We start from the raw sequence: 9,999 nt of genomic DNA, 5'->3' as shown, positions 1-9,999 counted from the left end.
GCCCAGGCCCAGAGTTCAGACCCCACGACCGGACTCCTCCCCCCCTCCCCAAAAAAAGAGTATCTCGGACTTTCCTTCCTGTGCTGGCTTTGAACTGTGATTCTCAGATCTCAGCCTCCTGAGTTGCTATGATTACAGGGGTGAGCCACTGGTGCCCAGCCCTCTTATCTCCAATTAACCACTCAAAAACCAGGAGTGGTACTGTAGCTCAAAGTGGTAGAGCCCTAGCCTTGAGCAAGCACATGGAGGCTCAGGGCCAGCTCCCAAGCCCAGAGTTCAAGCCCCACAACTGACTGCAGGGGGGGGCGGGGGAGAAGGGTGTGAGTTATGTTGTTAAAGGAAGAAATGTTCTCACCAGACTTATTGCTGTGACTTTTAGCTCACATTCATCTTTGCCTCTCTGACTTTTGCGAATGACTCTCTCTCCCCCAACATCCCGCACTTTGACCTTCACTATTGCATTTTGCTCTCTCTGTTTACTGCTACCGCTCACATCTGGGCTACCCAAGAAAAGGGAGCAGTGAGGAGGGGGTCAGAGAACTATGAACCTACCTCCGGCACTTCAGTAAGATTCTGAAAGTATGGTTTGCTTTGTTGTGTGTGTTGTACTGGGGCTTGAATTCAGGGCCTTGCTTATATTTTTCCTGCTCCAGGTTGGCATTCTCCTACTTGAGTTATGCCTCTACTTCTGCCTTTTTGCTGGTTAATTGGAAAGAAGAGTCTCAAGGATTTTTCTGGATTCAGTCCACAAGGTCTCAGAATAGTTAGGATTACAAGTCTGAGCTTTCTCTTGTTACTCTTTGCTCTAGAGTGGCCTATGGAGCGACCCCAGTGAATGCTGGCTTCATATCTGAGTGCCTTTTCCCCCCTTCATAGTGAATAATGTAGTTCAAATTGGGAAAACTTGAAATTGCCCAGTTTTATACTTATATATTTATTCATTGCCAGTCCTGAGGCTTGAACTCAGGGCCTGGTCAATGTCCCTGAGCTGCTTTTGCTCAAGGCTAGTGCTCTACCACTTGAGCCACAGCACCACTTCAGGCTTTTTCTGCTTATGTGGTGCCGAGGAATCAAACCCAGGGCCTCATGCATGCAAGGCAAGCACTCTACCACTGAGCCACCCTCCCAGCCCTGACCTATTTATTTTTGCAACATGTTCCTGTTAGTCAGCCCAGCCTGGTCTTGAACTGGCCATCATCCTATCTTAGCCTCTTAAGTGTTGGGATTATATGCTTGTAACATGCCCATCCCTAACATTTAATACATCAGTGCTTTATAAAATAATTTGTGTGGATGTATTTAGAAAGGGAGGTTGGTATTTTATTTGACCTCTGTTGGGTTCTAAGAACCAGAGCAACTGAGCCTGTTAAAAATAAGTGCCATGTTGAGATATATTTTCTGAAAAGCACAACTTGCTGTTTGCAAAACTTGTATAGACGCTGAGGTTTCTGACTGGGAGTACCCACAGACCCTTCCTATGCAAATACGTACATTCTAAATTTACCTGAGAGTTTTAAACAGCTCTTAACATCACATGACAAAGTGAACATTTGTTCATCAGGAAAATTACAACCTATTCATACTTATTGTTTGATTATTTCTTTGCTGACCTCTGAGGTCCCATTGTAGATAGAGTTAGTTATAGTAACTTATATTTATTTTAGCAACCAGCTATTATGAATGCAAACTTTTCTTATCAACAGATGATTGATAGGCACATTAAGAAGTTGTTCAACAGGTTGCTTAGTTTGAAGAAATGCTTAAATTCCAATAGGTTCCTTTTTTTTTTTTTAAAATCAGCAAAGAGTGGGAATTAGCCCAGATAAGCCCATGGCAACAAAAATTTAATTTTCAAAGTGGCATGTTGTCATTTCTTTCCATTTGATTCTGCTTAAAGCAGTAGATTTTCATCACCTTTCTTTTATTTTAGTAGGTTGAAGAATGTTGGTGGAGGTGAGCTGAGAGGAATATAGACCAGGCATTGAAGGTGAAAAGTATCTGTGATCTGACTCACCTGGAATTTTATTTTTGTTTTTCTTCTGTCTTGTTTTGCTTTTGCATCAGGCTTTCATTTAAAAAATCTCTCAGGCACAAAGCGCCAAGCCTACAAATAACTAACATTTTTTTTTTCTGATGGTATATTGTGGGGTTTTTTTTGTTGTTGTTGTTGTTTTTAGTGACAATATTAGCGCAATGTGGAAATGGCTGGTGGCTCTTTGGCAGGTGAATGACAGGCTGAAAATCCTCATCTTCAATGTAGTTGTTGTTCTACAGCTCATCCAACTTCTCAATCAGATCATCTGTTCTCTTTTTCTTAGGTCTGAGACTTGACTCAGTACCTGACGCTTTCCATCCTTGTCTAGTGCTCCAACCTCTTTCTTAGGGTTGGTTATTTCTTCTCTTTCTTCCTTTAAAAAAAGTCTATAATTTTTATAATATCTCTTCCTGGGCACACAGTCACAGAAAGATGTCTAAATCTGGACACAATTAGGAAGTAAAATTCAAATGATTATAAATTTTCTTCTCAAAAGGAAGCCAAATACTGGGCTAGAATATTCTGTTGCATAACACCTCAACTTGCACAGGTTTCTGCTGGTGCATTTCCATGGATCTTAGTTTCTGAGAGCAGCTTGTGTGTGTGTGTGTGTGTGTGTGTGTGTCTGTCTGTCTGTCTGTCTGTTGGTATTAGGACTTGAACTCAGGGCCTCGAGCTCTTGCTTGGTTTTGTCAGCTCAAAGGTAGTGCTCTTTTCACTTGAGCCAATGCTCTATTTCTGCCTTTTGTGTAGTTACTTAGAAGTAAGTTTCTTGGACTTTTCTGTCCATGCTACCTTTGAATGGTGAATCTTCCTATCTCAGCCTCCTGAGTAGCTAGGATTACAGGTGTGAGTCACCAGTGCCTGGCTTGAGAGTGAATCATTATAAATAGAATTGTTCCATTTTATGCATGTTTTATGAGGACAAAGGCCAAGAAACACAATTCTCAGTAGGGAAGTTTTGAAATACTAAAGAGTACGCCCATGGCTGGCCTTAAGTCCCTGAACTCAACTCCTGGTCTAGAGTCTTCTGGGATCTCCCATGAACCCTTGGGGCCCTTCATCTGTACCATATTCATGGATGAGATAAATAGAGGCAAACGGCAGTGTCTAATTATTAATCAAGTCACAGGTTCTTCTATCTCTGCCCTTCCTCCACATGTTTCCTTGGTGACAGTTCTTTGTCAATTTTTTGAACTACATGAATATTAAACTCTGACTTTGAATCAGGAAGAATGCGATGTATCTGAAGGGTAATATTTATATCTTCCATGTGACATTTGCATCACATGGATAAACGTTTAAAATGTTCTTAAGAACACGGAAAAAAATCAGGAAGCAGAGTTCAAAAATAAAGAACTTGTTAGACTAGTTTCTGTTTAAAACTTGGTGGATTGTACCCTCTTTGTTTTAAAGCATTAGAACAGCAATGATTAAATATCAGATTCCTTCCAATCCCTAGTTCCCGTTGGAAAGTTTGGATGAAAGCATTATGTTTAGTGAACTCCTCTTCCCACACATCTTTCCTTCAAGATGTTGTTTTTCCCACTACTGCTGTTTTATTACATGACAGTTATTGAAAGGTTAGAAGTGGTTGACTTTCCCAAGCTTTTATTTTTACATAAATTAACTTAAAAAAAAAACACAAAACAAACCAGCATCCCAAGAAGCCAAGTGGTCTATTTACAGTGGGTGTCTGTCAGGTGATCTGGGTTTTATTTCTGACTCTGACATATAACTTGGGGTAAGTCAATAAATCACATGTGTCTCAGTCTCCTAGCTGTTGTAATGGGTTTAGTAATCTCTTCTACCTACTTCACAGGGTGGTAGTTTTTAAAAACATTTTTTTTCTTTATAAGGATTAATTAGTAAATGTTTGCAAACCACTCAGAGTTCCTTTGATAAAATACAAAGCATTATGATTTATGACAATAATAATAGTGTCTTGGATTTGTAAGTTTCCTTTCATCCAGAGATCCCCAAACACTTTACCCCTGGGGATTGTAACTTTTACAGACGTTGGCTGTGTGAAGGTTGGCTGTCTTTGAAGACACCATGGTAACAAGCAGTCTGGGTGTTCACCGGAGTCATTAAGGCGAATGCTGAATTTCTTGGAGCGTTGGCATAAATTTGCAGCGGGGTAGGGAGAAGGGAACCATTCTCAAAAGAGCAAGGAGAAGCTGAGTTGTGCTTTTTCTGTGCCCCTCATCACTGTCAATAAACAAGTCAAAAGTTTGTTTTTGTTTTTTAAACCAACAATTTACAGGGGTTTAGAATTCGGAATATGTATGTTTTCACCTTGGCAAACAAGCCCTAGCAGAGGTACAATCTGGCATATCAATGTTTCCAACCCCCTAAATCTATTCACTGAGAATTATTTAAAGCTTGGAATACTTACACAATAGGTATTAAGTGTGAGTTACTTTATAAAGTCTTTCAGGTCATATGTTTCATTCACATGTAGTATCTCTGTGGCAGTCTGGCTACAGTAGCTTGGAGTTAATTCCCAAAGAAGAATTCAGCATGTGCTGCGAGTGCATGTGTAGTTATTAAGAAGAAAAGGGTAGTATGTAGTCCCTGCCCTCGAGTTGTTTATAACCTACTTGAGAAGATGAAACTCTGGTATGGGAAACAATTAGTGGAGCATGGGCGAGAACATCTAATTAAAAGCTAAACTGTGAACAGATCACAGGGTATTGAAAGAAGGAATGAACATCATGGGCCAGCATAGTTCAGAAGAGCTTCAAATAAATCAATCTAAGCCCAGAGTTGTGGCTCACACCTGTAATCCTAGCTACTCACAAGGCTGAGCTGAAAAGTGAGAATCAGAGTTCAAAGCCAGCCAAGGCAGACAAATGAAAGACTCTTATCTCTAATTAATCAGCCAAATGCCAGAAGTGGAAGTATGGCTCTAACTGGTACACAGTAACCTTCAAATAAAAATTTAAGTAAGTGCTGGCAGCCGGTGGATCCTGCTTGTCATCTTAGCTACAGGGAGGCTAAATTGTGAGGAGAATCATGGTTTGAAGCCAGCCTGGACAGCAAAGTCTGAGAGACTCTTACCTCCAATTAACCACCAGAAAACTGGACGTGGAGCTATGGCTCAAAGAACTAGAGCACTAGCCTTGAGTGAAAAAGCTCAGGGATAGTGCCCAGGCCCTGAGTTCAAGCCCATGACTGACCAAAAGAAAAAAAAAAGTAATCAAAGCAACAGCATGTGGCGAGGCAGTGCTGGTGGCTCTTGTCTATGATCCTAGCTACTCAGGGGGCTGAGATCTGAGGATTATGATTCAAAGCCGGCCCTGGCAGAAAAGTCCCCATGAGTCTCTCAATTAACACCTCAAAAACCAGAAGTGGAGCTATGGCTCTAAGTGGTAGAGTGCTAGTCTTTAGCAAAGAAGCTCCAAGACAGAGCCCAGGCCCTGAGTTCAAGCCCCCTCTTCCCCCCAAAAAGAAAACGAACATGTGGCCTAAGATCAAACTCCAATACCAGCACACATACACACACAACAAGAAAAGTAAATCTAAGCCGGTGCCGGTGGCTCACGCCTGTAATTCTAGTTACTCAGGAGGCTGAGAGCTGAGGTTCTTGGTTCAAAGCCAGCCCTGGCGTGAATGTTTGTGAGACTCTTTTCTCCAATAAACCACTCAGAAAATCGGAAGTGGCGCTGTGGCTCAAGTGGTAGAGCGCTATCCTTGAGCTGAAGAGCTGAAGGACAGCACCCAGGCCCAGAGTTCAAGCCCCACGACTGACAAAGAAAAAAAAAGAAAAGTAAATCTAAAGGATGGGTTTCCCACAGAACCACCATGCAGCAGCTGGAGTGCCTATGATCTGAGGCAGGTGAGGGAGGTACCTTTCCCATATGATGGGGATTTGTGTCTAGGCCAGGTTGGAGGAGCAGGGAAAGCTCCCATAATATGAGCCTGTTTTAGTAGGCGAAGGAATTTGGAATTTATTTAATTCAATGAAATATTATGAAATATAAAATAAATCATTGAAATATTACTAAGCCTTAAGGAGCCAGGGACTGATGAAGGTCATACTTTGGAATCATCTTTGGCAACAGTATGCCATGCAGGAATCAGAGAAGCTGGAAAGTGATGGAAAGCCAGGAGGCTGGCTGCAATCAGATACAGTAATTTAGAGGGGAGGGAGGTGCTTTATCTAGAAAGCTTATGGTGGGCATGGAGAGAAGAGTAAAAATAGAGCTTTTTAAGGATAACTTACCATGTGGTGGAAAGCATCTCATTTATATGGTGACCCAAGGGATGCTACTACTGTAGACACTGGCTCAAAAATGGGATGTTAGGAACATGCTCTGACCTAGTACATATCCTAAACTACTATTAATTTGATTCTTGGTAGTGCATGGTAGTTCATACCTATAATCTTAGCCCTCCAGAGGCTGAGGCACTAATATGAGTTCCAGGCCAGCTTGAGCTATATAACAAGGTCACATTAAGATCTGATCTATCTATCTATCTGTCTGTCTGTCTGTCTGTCTGTCTGTCTGTCTGTCTGTCTGTCTGTCTGTCTGTCTGTCTCAAGGTCTTGCTGTATAGTCCAGGCTGGCCAGGAACTTGTCATCTTCCTGCCTTAGCCTCCCAAATGCTGAAATTATAGGCAGACATCACTATGCCCAACTAGATCTTGGATTAACAATGGAGATGTAGACATTTTGATTCAAGAAATGCCATCCTATCCAGCTAGGCCAACACAGATCTCCAAAGTTAAACCTGGCTACTTCCCCCATTTTATCCTGTAAGACTAGTTCTCAGAGCCAATACTGTGCCAGCTTATTGACACTCTTTCCACTCATCACTATGTTAAAATGAGCGAGTTTATAGAACCCAGTCTGAGGAACTTGTTCCCACACTGGTGTAGCATAGAAAAAACTGGCTTGGAGCCTTTCGTCACCACAATACACTAGGTTGGGAAGAGCTAAGGGCTTATCTGCACTGGGAATGAGGGTGTTACAGTTGTATATAGAGACCTGAAACTTTGGATGGGGATTAAGTAAACTCAGTAAGGAAAAGAACCAGAGGATGTTGCTATGAACATGCCAAACTAGGCTTAGCAGCTTGGGAATCCAAACAGGTTTAGGTCACAGGCAAATGAGTGACAGATAGAGCCTTGCACAGGGAAGGCCATACCTGAGGAGTACCTGAGCTCCATCCTCCTCTGCTCACCTGACTGAACTCTGCCAGCTCTTGATGTGGAATTGAAGAAGTAAATAGGTGTTGTTTTTGTTTTTTTCTGGTTAGAAAGTTACATTGTGGACTAGTGTAAGTTTGTTTGGTGTCTTGGTACTCTAGGACTATAAATCTTTAGTTGGACTTGGGATAAAATTGGGAATAAATCTTTTCTGTTTTTCAGGGGAGTGGTACAGGTACTGGATCCTAAACTCAGGGCCTCATGCTCTTACTTAGCTTCAGTTTTGTTCAAGCCTGATGCTCTCTACCACTTGAGCTATGCTTCCACTTCCGCACTTTGCCGGTTAATGGGAGATAACAATCCCTCAGAGTTTTCTACCTAGTCTGGCTTTGAACCCAAATCCTTAGATCTCAGCCTCCTGAGTAGCAAGGATAAGAGCGTTTATCACCAGTACCCAGTCCTGTTATTGGGAATAATTATGATGAAAAGGGAGGGGATTTGAGGAAAAGACTCCTTACTGCTTATTTCTGAGACTTTGAAAATGAACAACAGAATTAATTACAGCAAGGTTTAAAACCCAGGACACCTTACATGTTGGCTGGCTTTTAAAATCCTGTACAGGATTAGCCACTGTTTCTAAAGCTTGCAATTTGACTTACGAATCTCCATGCTGATTGCATTTGGATATATTTGGCAGCCAAAGCAGAGCAGGAAATCATTATTGGATAAAAAGGGCCACACAGGAGGAAGTTTTTATTGGCAAATACCAACTTACATATTCATAGAATCCTACCCTCATGGGGCTGGAAGGGGACTAACCCCCCTACTGCACGTAGGACACATTGCTCAAAGATGTCTAAAGAGGTAACGGTCCCTTTGGTTTTAATGATTGGCCCTCCTTCCAACTCTCCAAAGTGGATTTCAATCTCCAACACTGATATCTTATTAATTTAAATCTATTAGGGGGTGGGAAGCTTCTCCGTGAACACAGAAAACAGTTATTTCTCTCCAAAACCTTTCATATTCTAGAAGGGTATAATTACATTTCCCTCAATTTTCTCGGCTTTAGATGGAATAATGTGTATGTGCGTTTGTGACTTTTGTTGACTCCTTGGGATATGCAAAGCACTGAGAATATCCCATAAATGATCACATTTAGTGCCAACAAAAGCCTGTGAATCAAGCAGTTTTAGTCCCTTAGGAAGAAGGAAATTGACACTTGAGCTTCAGAGGTTAACAATAGCTCTCCAATAATAGTTGATAAAATAGGAGAGCCAGGGATGAAAAATGTGAACACATGAACTGATTTTTTCCAGCCTTTGAGCCAACTTCCTCCATGACTTTCCTTTTCTTCTCTGATCTCTTTGTTACTTGACTAGCTGTCCCCAGGCTTCTGACTTTCCCTCTACAACTGGGCTAGTTCAGGTCTCATACTGTTGTTCCTTTTAGAAGTCATGTTGCAAGATATTACACCAATGTTACTTACATGTTTTGGGATAGTAACATATGACATTGATTTTTTTCCTACTTGCTACCTAAAATTTAGAACCAGGACTTTTTTGCTTAAACACTGTTCTCTGAAGAGTAGTTGTTTCATTATGGTACCAGAGAAAAGCCATATTAAGAGACTGAGACTTTCCCTTTCTTTTTCCTTTTCAGTTCCTTTTCTTCTTGTCCTCTTCTTTCTCTTCTCCTCCTCTCTTCGTTTTCCTCTTCTTCTTCTCCCTATCTCCCTACCTTCCTCCTTTCCTATCCTTCCTTCCTTCCTTCCTTTCTGTCTTCTTTCCTGCCTTCCTTTCCTGCCTGCCTGCCTGTCTTCTTTCTTTCCTTCTTTCTTTCTTTTTCTTTCAAATATGGCAAAAGGGCTTGGAATGTGGCTCAAGTTGTAGAGTGCTATCCTTGAGCAAAAAAGCTCAGGGACAGTGTCCAGGCCCTGAGTTCAAGACCCAGGATTAGAAAAAAACAACAACAAAAGAATTATGGCCATAATCTGTGGCCAACTTGGGACTCCAACTAATAAGGTATAGACTCTGCAGCTAAGGCGCTGTAACTACTAACATATGTGGTCGCACATCTGGCTAATTGTTTTTTTCACTTTTTAAAAATGGTTATTATAAAGGTGATGTCCAGAGGGGTTACAGTTTCACAAGTCAGGTACATTTCAGCTAATTGTTTTTTTTTTTTTTTTTAAATGACTAACTGGCTGGGTGCCAGTAGCTCATGCCTGTAATCCTAGCTGCCCAGCAAGCTGAGATCTGAGGATCACAGTTCAAAGCCAATCTGGACAGGAAAGTCTGTGAGACTCTTATCTCCATTTAAACACCAAAAAAGCTGAGATTGGAGCTATAGCTCAAGTGGTAGAGCACTAGCCCTGAGTGAAAAAGCTCAAGGACAGCGTCCAGGCACTGAGTTAAACCCTATGACCTGTGCATGAGCATGTATGTACACACACACACACACACACACAATCTGAGAAGGAACTGTGGTTAAGGTTTCAGGTTGGGACTCTGTTAAAGACTCTTTAAACTGAAAACAACTGTTTTTTTTGTTTGTTTGTTTTGTTTTGGTCTGTTGAGGGTTTTGAACTCTGGGCCTGGGCACTGTCCCTCAGCTCTTCAGCTCAAGGCTAGCACTCTACCACTTAAGCCACAGTACCACTTCTGGTTTTCTGGTGGTTAATTGGAGATAAGAGTCTCCTAGACTTTCCTGACCAGGCTGGCTTTGAACTGTGATCCTCAGATCTCAGCCTCGTGAGTAGCTAGGATTACAGGTGTGAGCCACCAGTGCCTGGCAACAACTGGGTTTTTAT

The sequence above is a fragment of the Dipodomys ordii genome, unplaced genomic scaffold (genome assembly GCF_000151885.1).
Source record: "Dipodomys ordii isolate 6190 unplaced genomic scaffold, Dord_2.0 Scaffold1, whole genome shotgun sequence".
NCBI lineage: Eukaryota > Metazoa > Chordata > Mammalia > Rodentia > Heteromyidae > Dipodomys > Dipodomys ordii.
This window is presented reverse-complemented; position numbering follows the sequence as displayed.